A 9697-nucleotide genomic window follows, 5' to 3' on the forward strand; every position below is an offset into this window, starting at 1 on the left:
TCCAGACATAGCTACAGGAACCAGATAATGGAAAGGAAACAGGGAGGTAAAGGAAAAGAAAGAACCTGAAGGAGAACAATAGGAAACAGGTCTTAATAAGGGAGATATGGATAAAAATGAGTTAGTTTAAGAGAGGGAGGAGGGAAGGATATACAAGGAACCTAGGGGATAAGGGGAAAGAAGGAGCTCAAGAGAGTTAGTACTGTAGGAGAAGGGTATTATTAAGGGAGAAAGGGGGGAAATGGGGGCATCTTAAGTGGGAAAACTATGCTGGAGGGGTGAGACAATGCGAGAGATAATAATGCCTAGCTAGTTTTGAAAAACAGAGGGAACCATATTACTGCTACAACCTACTGACAAATTATACATAGCAGATCAAGAAATATATGTCTAGGTAAGGTTTATCTGAGAACAATTGGTCTTTGCCCAAGATTTATCTACATGACACACAGTAATTAAAAGTACCAGACCAGTGGAACTAACCTTCTTGGATGTTTAACAGACATTCTTTGAGGCCTATACTAATTTGGTCAGAGGGACATAAAGTACAGTTTTTGCTCCTTGCTCTCCTATGTCGACTAGTTCCAGGGGACAATGAGCATCTCTCAAAATGTCCTGTAATTGTGGTGGGTCACCTGTCTTCTTGATCAAGGTGGCTGAGGAGACCCTACCAGGTGGACTTGAACCAGTGTCCAGTCTACAAAGAGGAGGGCCAACACAGAGGAATCACTTCCACCATGCTTCCAAGTGACACCAATCATAGTTGAGCAGGACCTTTGACTTATCTTCACAAAAGCAGAACTGGTAAAAGAAAGGAGCCAAGGCTCCTCCCAAGCCCATGTGACCCCTGAGGAACAGGTCCTCAATGACCTTAACAGTAAAAATAAATTGGTTTATCTGGGCCAACTGTATGGCCTTAAACATCCAAAAGGAAAATATGACCAAAGATTAAAGGGGTCAATATAATTTCTTAAGAGTCCGTATGCATAGCTAAAGTCCATATACATAACAAGCAATGATGCCAGGTAGGAGATACCTTCTTTTGGGTTGTTGGGCAGGGTGATCAGTGGGACTCCCAAATAGTAACCCAGCATAGACATGGGAAAATGAACAGCAGACCCTAGTCTTATCTAAAGGAGTATTGACAACTGATTGCTGCTAGAAGAAGAATAGTTGACCCTCCTAAAACAAAGACCTCTAGATAGGCTGACTAGATTCACCAGAAGGGCAAGTAGTGGGGATTGGCTGGGGTGCCAACAACACAGCAGACAGTAGCAGGGATATAAGAGTATAAAGGCTCTATTTGGGGGAGCGAGGCTATGGGAGGATGCCATCTTGGATGTGGGTGTATAGTCGAATAAGATGGTTTGGGATGTTCTGTGTGATATCCACACACATAAAAAAAATCAACAAATTTTTAAAAATGTATTATATTTGAAGAGGAAGCATGGAAATTTACATCATGCTAATTAGTAGAGGTGATAAACATTACCACTGACATCTACCCGATGACATACACAGGCGCCAAGGATCCAAGTGCAACCGATGATGACTAGTAATAATCAGATACATACAGATTAGAGATGCATGCACCGACTTGCTTCTTTAACTAGATTCTAGTGTTAGTAGCAAAAACATTGAGTCTGCAAGGAACAATATATTCTAAAATGAAATGGAGATCTTTTTTAAAGGTTAAAAAAGTATTTCAATTTTATGTCATACAGGCCTTATACTGAGTTCAATATTGTAAAACTGTATTACCTCAACTGTGAACCTAGAAATTTGCACCCACTTTTGAAAGATATATACTCTTGCTCTCGATTGTCTTACTGAATATGTTAAATCTTTAGTGAAATGCTTCTTCTAATCATGTAGTTATTAAAAATTAAAAAATAATGATAAAAAAATAAAAAAATCTAAACACTTAAAAATCTAAAAAAAAAAAGAAAAAGAGTAAATAAAATCCAAATAGTACTGAAAATAATTCCATTTAGAAACAAGTTAAAATAATGTTAAAATGTAAAGTCCCATTGTTGCATTAATTCCTTAGCCTGATATGAAAATGTATGGACCTTGTTATAAGAAAATAGAAAATGTTAAATCTCTTGCTTTTCTATGACCTCATCAAGAATCTATGATGAAAATCAAAGAAAAATTGCCAGAGGATTAGGACATGTGAGTGAGTGTTTGCAGTCCAGGGAATTACTAAGTAATTGTAAACCCCTATAGCTCAATAGCACCAGTAAGTTTTTGGGTGTTGGTTCTCTGAAAATTTAGAAAAGCAGGTAGACTTACAGAGACCTAAACATTTGCAGTTGGGTTTAGAAGCAGAACAAGAGTTACGGGAGGGGGAGAGAGGAGAAGGATCTGGAGCATTTTTCCTGTGCAGGAAATCCATAACTAGTTGGAGGGAAGAGGAGAGACAGCCTGGAATAAAGGATGAAAGCAAAGGAAACCTAAAATTGGATTGAAGGGTATCAGAAATCATCGTGAGCAAAGGAAGAAAGACACTGGAAGAGGACAAAAACAGGGAGAACGATGGAAGACCGAGAACCTTCCAAGCCCATGGCAAAGGAAAGGAGAAGGAAGGAGTCACATTGGGCCCTTCCAATGGATGGAGTGGGAAGCTCCAGGAGCTCCAGAGCCACCTAAGTCCAAGTGGTGAGAGAGGGAGAGGAGAGGGAGGAGAGAGAGAGAGAGAGAGAGAGAGAGAGAGAGAGAGAGAGAGAGAGAGAACAGAGAGCCATAGCTCCGTGTGAGGAACGAAGGTACCTCAGGGCTGAACCACCGGTGAGTGAAGGAGCTGGTAGTTGGTGGAGTCCTCCCCTGCAACCTCCAAGAGTGATGAATCAGAGTCATGGTACCTGATGTTAGATAAAAACAGGCAAGGAACAGCCACAGAAAACACAGGAGGACTCCAGCAAAGCAAAATCTACTTTGAGGATTTCTGGGGCCTGGCAGCTCAGCTTGGGAGTAAAAGCAACCAGTGGCCTGAAGAAATTGGGGAAGTTCTTATAGAGGGATTGGGGAAGGTGGCAAAAATAATCTTTAGAGTTTCAAGGGACGCAGGGGTCTGCACATCGTGAAACTTATCAGGGGGAAGCACCTTGAGCTAAAACAGCTCTTGTGGTCATGTGGTTTGGGTCATGGGTACAAGGGACCTGTTTTACTGTCTGCAGATAGTTAGCATAACCGTAGACTCAGATCCTGCATTCCAAGGGGGCCCTGCAGAACTTTGTTGCAAAGCCTTGTTGCACTGTGGGGAGGGTCGTAATAAGCCCGGACTCTATCACAAAGCATCAAGGAAACAAATGACCCAATTGAAAGATGGTCTAAGGATCCAAACAGAGAGTTCTCAAAGGAAGAAATAAAGATGGCTAAGAAATATCTTTAAAAAAGTGTTCAACATTGTTAGTAATTAGGGAAATGCAAATTAAAATCACCTTAAGGTTTCACTTTACCCCAGTCAGAATGGCTAGGATCAAGAGAACAGATGATACCAAATGCTGGTGAGGATGTAGAGAAAGGAGAATGCTCAGTCACTGCTGGTGGGATTGCAAACTCGTGCAACTCCTGTGGGAAGCAGTGTGAAGAACTGGTAAAGAATTGAAAATGAACCTACCATATGACCTAGTTATACCACTCCTTGGCACATACCCAAAGGACTCATCCTATTGCAGAGACACTTGAACATCCATTTTGTTGCTGTTTTTTTTTCACAATAGTTAAGACATGGAAGCAACCCAAGTGCCCCTCCACTGACGAGTGGTTAACGAAAATGTGGTACATTTACACAATAGAGTTCTACTCAGCAGTAAAAAAAGATGAAATAATGAAATTTGCAGGTAAATGGATGCCCAGGCTCAGAAATACAAAAGCCTTATGTTCTCCCTCGTTTGTGGATCCCAGCAGCAAATTCTTATAAGTGAATACATATCCTGATGTAAGTTTAGGAACCAGGAAAATGGAAGGGAACCAGGGAGGTAAAGGGAAAGAAGGAACCAGAGAGAGAAGAATAGTAGGAGACAAGCATTACTAAGGGAGAAATATGTAAAAAGGGTATAGTTAAAGGGGAGGGGGAGAAGGAGGGCTGTACAAAGCACTATGGGAATAAAGGGGGAGAAGGAGCTCAAAAGAAGTGGGAACACAGCGTACAAAAATTATCAAGGGAGAAATGGGGAAAATGGGGACACTTTAAATGGGAAGGGCAAGGAGAGAGGATAAGACAAAGAGAGAAAGGAGAGATAAATAATGCCTAGCTAGTATAAAAAACCAGAGGGAATGATATTAATAAAAAAACTTACTAAAAAACTACACATACAATATCTCTACATGACTCCATGAATATAGCTGAAGACTACATAACAGGAAACAGCACCAGACAAGAGAAACCTTCCTTTGAGTTGTTGCCCAGGGTAGTCCAAGAGACTCCCAAAATGATAAGGCTATTGTCCTATGATATTCTTATCTCTGTAGTTGATTTAAGGTCCCTTGTGATTCTCATTCTAAGCTAAGTGTTTATCAACTATTAATATTTTTATCAGATCACATGTTTCTTCTTGCCCAATTTTCTATAATCATTTCCTAGAACTCTTATTATTAATGTTTCATATATGTTAAACTCTTTTCACATTGCTTCCATATTTACTTTATAGTCTCTTTTCATGCTGTATTTCAAATAATTTTTGGTGTTGTATCCTTGCTAACTAATTTTATCTTTGGCTGTGTGTATGTGCTCTTTAACCCATTCAATGCATTTCTAATTTCAGTTCATGTTTCTTAATCTGTAGAGGTTGTATTATTTATTTTTCCCTAATATACCCAGTCCATCATTACTTGCTGATATTTCAAAAAGCTATTTCTGCCTTGGGAAACACGTCAAAGTCATTATTTTCTCTATTCATGCTATATGTGCTTCTGCATCCTGGTTTATTTGAGCTTATGCACGATACTTTGTCTCCATTCATGTCTTATGATTTATTCTTTCTCTGAATGACTGTATTTTGTAGAAATTCCTGGGAAATCTATCTACTGGATAAAGTATATGTTCCTTCAAGCAATGCATATTGCTTGTGTCAATCACCAGTAAAATATCAACCAAGACCGTGTTACGTTAAATTATTTATCTGGTTTGGGAAGCATCATTAATGCACAAAGGCTGTATAAACTCTTCACCGTGTTTGATGAGAGAGTGTACAGAGAACAGCTTCTTTCCTGTTGCTCTTTCTATTTTCCCAGAATGAACTCTTTCATACATCAGCATTTAGACTGTGAATGTGATGTTTCCTCAGCTCTAAACATGTCTCCTCTCGGACTCCCAACAAGGAACTTTCCATAGCTTTCAATATCTGCACCTGGGAGAAAATATTTAAAAGTAAAACAACAGAAATTTGGAGTAATACTAAGACAAAACTTCTGTTCTTATGAAAAGTCTTAAGTACAGTTGGTACAGTAGTGGTACCAGTGTAATGGTTGGTGTTGTCAACTCTGCATCCAGGAGCCAAGCCTCTGGCCTCACCTGTAGGGGATAGTCTGGATTAAAGATAGTCTCTGAGAATGTCTGTGGGAGATTATCTGATTACATTAGCAATGGTAGGAACACCCACCCACTGTGGACCACACCATTTCCTAGGCAGAAAATTCTGAACCATATGAGTGCAGAAGGCCAGCTGAGCACTAGCATGCACGTGTTCATGGCTGGCTTCTGGCTTCTTATTTTGTCCATAATGTGACCAGCTTCTTAAAGCTCCTGATGCATTCACCTCCCTGCCGTTGCTAGATTGTGACCTGAAACTGTGAGCTGAAATAAACTCTTTCTCTAAGGTTGCTTTTGTCTGAGTATTTAATCATAGCAGCAGAAAAGAAACAAATAATTTCTGTGTTTTGGTTGTATGAATAAACTGAAGTTCAATCAAAATAAAATATTTGCTGGATCTTCAAGTTATGATTTATCAAATGACCATTTCAATGACAGGATTTCAGAGACAGAGTCACTTAAGACCTAAGGCCTCCAAGAAATTTGGATTGCTCTACTCTTTAGGTTGTTTTGTTCTATTCTTTAGTTTGTGAAGGCATATAAACCTATTGACAGTTAACAAAAGCATAATTGTTTTTCAGTGCATATTTAAATTTTCTATCTTTTCCTTGATATCTGTGTCTCTACCTAATAACTTATTACATATTATCTATTCTTTTCCAGGGTACATCTCAATTAAAACCATTTTCAACATAACAGAAGGCATGATTTTTTTAATGTTTCATTTTTTATTTAGCCAGTAAATATAAATTTTGATGATGATCAGCAAATGTATAAAAAACTAAGGAGTGATTGTGGAATGGATTGAAAGTGAGTTCAATCACTGAATTATCTTTCAGTTCTCTGAAATTTGAACAAGGAAGGCCTGTATGCACAATTTAGAACAACCCTAAATCAAAACTGTTCTGAACACACAGATTGACAGATCATCATTCCCACAGTAAAGAACAATTAGAGCAAATAGTATAGTTTAAGGATGGAAGCATGGCCTAATGCTGAGGGGCTTATGTTCTTACATTTGATTTGATTATTGTAAATTATAAAGTGTTCCACAAATGCTAGATTTTATTTAATTCCAAATATCAATCTGACCTTTTAACCAATCCTGTTGGTACTAAAAATTCCTGCCACTAAAGACAGAAAGAAGAACAAAGAAGAAAAGAAAACAAGGAAACAAGAACAAAGGCGATCTGAGGCTCAGTGAGCCTTGAGGTGGAGATGTAAAACATAACTGGCAGAGCTCCCCAGGAGCTTCCATCCTAAGGGCACAGAAGGAGAATCCAGTGTGTTGAGGTGTGATGAAGCAAATGGATCTTCTTTGGCTAGTTTAGGAAGGAATCAGTTTGCTTAAAGGGACTATGTACTTTCTTTCTTACAAAATCCACATGAAGACAATAAAATAATATATGTGACAATGATTTCAAATTTAGCAGGTCATTTTTATGATTATAATAGCTATTATAATTATTATCTTCCAGGTATTTTACTTTTGCTTGTTAAGTTCTATCAGAGATACTTTTCCCTAATGTTCAAATTTAAAAATCAACTGTTGGAATCAAATGACTTAATCTTGCTATAATTTTCATCAATGACTGCATCACACTTTTACAGTTGAAATTTGCATGGTGAAATAATTGTAACATATGGGAATAATGATGTTTTTTCCAACCACAGAAAAGTTCTTTATTATGCTCTCTTCTGTACCATAAAATAAACAAAAACAAAACAAAAAAACCAAAGCAGTCTGCAGATCAATTGAAAAGCAGCCCTTCCCTCTTAGGACTGCTTTCATTGTGAGCCATAGGTTTTGGTTTGCTGTGCTTTCATTATCCTTTGATTCCAGGAATTTCTAAATGTTCTCCTTCATTTATTTAATAGCCATGAGTTTGTGTATGTTTTATAGTTACTCCTGCTATTGTTTGTAGTCTTCCTCCATTGTCATTGGATAGAAATACAAGGATTTTTTTCAATTTTTCTGTATTTGGTGATTTGTTTTGTATACTAATAAGCAATGTATTTTAGAGAAAATTTGATGGGCAACAGAGAAGAATGTGCATTCTGTAGTTTTTGGATGAAATGTTCTATAGATATCTGTTAAATCCATTTGATCTACCATGTCATTTAAGTATTTCTCTGTTGGTTTTTTTTTTTTTTTCCAGAGTGGCCTGTTAATTCATGAGAGTGGGGTATTGAAATCACTCACTACTGTTGTGTTGGGGCTAATTTGTGTCTTTACACCTACTATTATGTGTTTTATGAAACATATGCACCATGTTTGTTGCTTATCTGTTTGAAATGGAAATGTCTTCTTGATGGATTGATCCCTTAATCAGGATGAAGTGACCTTTTTAAAAATCTCTTCAGATTCAAAGCTCTAGGTATATGCATTAAGAGACCAGACAGGTTTAAATAAATAGATGATATACCTTAGGACCTTGTAAAAAGAATAACAAGCCAAACTCAAAATCAGTAGATAGAAAAGAATAATTAAAATTAGGGAGGAAATTAATGAAATGAAAAAGAAAACAAAAATACAAAGATCAGCAAAACAAAAAGTTGGTTCTTTGAAAGGATAAAGAAGACCAATAGACTAAATTAGCCAAAGTAACCAAAAGAGAAAGACTCAAATTAATGATGAGAGGGGAGCCATAATGACAGATACCAATGAAATTTAGAAAATTATGTCTTAAAAACTCTTAAAAACATTTACTCTGATTCATAAGAAAAGAAATAGATGAATTGTTAAATACTATGACCCATCAAAATTAAACCAAGATGAAATAAATAATTTAATCAGGTCTGTAAGAAGGAATGAGGTTGAACCAAATGACAGTTTAAAAAATCTCCTCGAAGTTTTTAGTCAGAGGTCCAGATAGATTCACTGGTAAATTTTACCAGAAGAAACCCCACCAGTGCTTCACAAACTATCCATAAAATAAGAAAGGAAAGAATGCTGTCAAATACTTTTCGGGAAGCCAGTATTGCTCTGTTTAAAAATAGCAGATAAAGACAGAATAACAAAAAAAGATTATAGTGTAATATCCTGATGGACATAAATACAAATAAACAAACAAAATATTCTTGGAATAAACTTAACTAAAGAAGTAAAAGACCTCTACCATGAAAACTTTAAAACAAACACTCAAGAGAAACTGAAGAAGACCTGACAAAATGGAAAGATCTCCCGTGCTCATGGACTAGATGAATCAACATTATGAAAATTATTAATTTATCAAAAATTTCAACATTAACATTTCAACATCATTATTCACAGAAAGAAAAAATAATTTTAAAACTCATTTGGAATGAGCAAAAACTTGAATAGCCAAAATAATACTGAGCAAAACAATAAAGCTGGCGGTGTTACTATACCTGATTTCAGAGTATATTGCAGAGGCATAGTAACAAAACCAGCGTGGTACTGGAACAAAAAGAGATATAAACCTATACAACCCTGGCCACTTGATTTTAGATAAAACCACGAAAAACTCTGGCAGTAGGAAAAAAAAAACAACAACCTTGATAACAAATGGTGTTGAGAAAACTGGAGTCTACTGTAGAAGTTACTGGGAAACTGGCTTTCTCTTTTGTGGGTCCTTCAGACTTGTTGACTAAAGAATATAAAAACGGACTCAGAACAAAGCTTGAGGACCATTTCATTAACATTCCAGAGAAAGCTAACAGGGCAGGCATACTGTAAATCTCAGCAGTTGCAGGGAGGGGGGAGATGGAGAGGAGGAAGAGAGACAGCTATGTCTTTTGAGTTTAAGGCCAAGAAAGCTGTCAGGTTCCGCAATGGAACTGGCAAGAACCAGCACTGCGGAAGCTGAGGGCAGGGTGTTTTCAAAGAAAGAGTGAGTATGCCCAGCCTACCAGGGCAAGCAAGCTTAGGATTTGAGCTGGAAAGAAGAGGAAAAAAAAGGGAAAAAGGAAAAGCTACAACATTTTTTGTTAGAACTCAGAAAAGTGGGTGAGTTTTAGTGAAGATCCACAAGTACAGCACCAAAGGAGGGCTCCTGGGATGTATAAACACACCATCTCATTAAGGAGATAACTATTCCTCCCATTGCCTCAGCTTATCCTCAGGTGAATCAGCTTTCCTGATTATGTTTCTCCTGGCCATGCGGCTGAACCGGCCAACTGGACTAACTAATGCAAGAG

Source organism: Nannospalax galili, unplaced genomic scaffold, assembly GCF_000622305.1.
Source record: "Nannospalax galili isolate Female #2095 unplaced genomic scaffold, S.galili_v1.0 scaffold304, whole genome shotgun sequence".
Lineage (NCBI taxonomy): Eukaryota > Metazoa > Chordata > Mammalia > Rodentia > Spalacidae > Nannospalax > Nannospalax galili.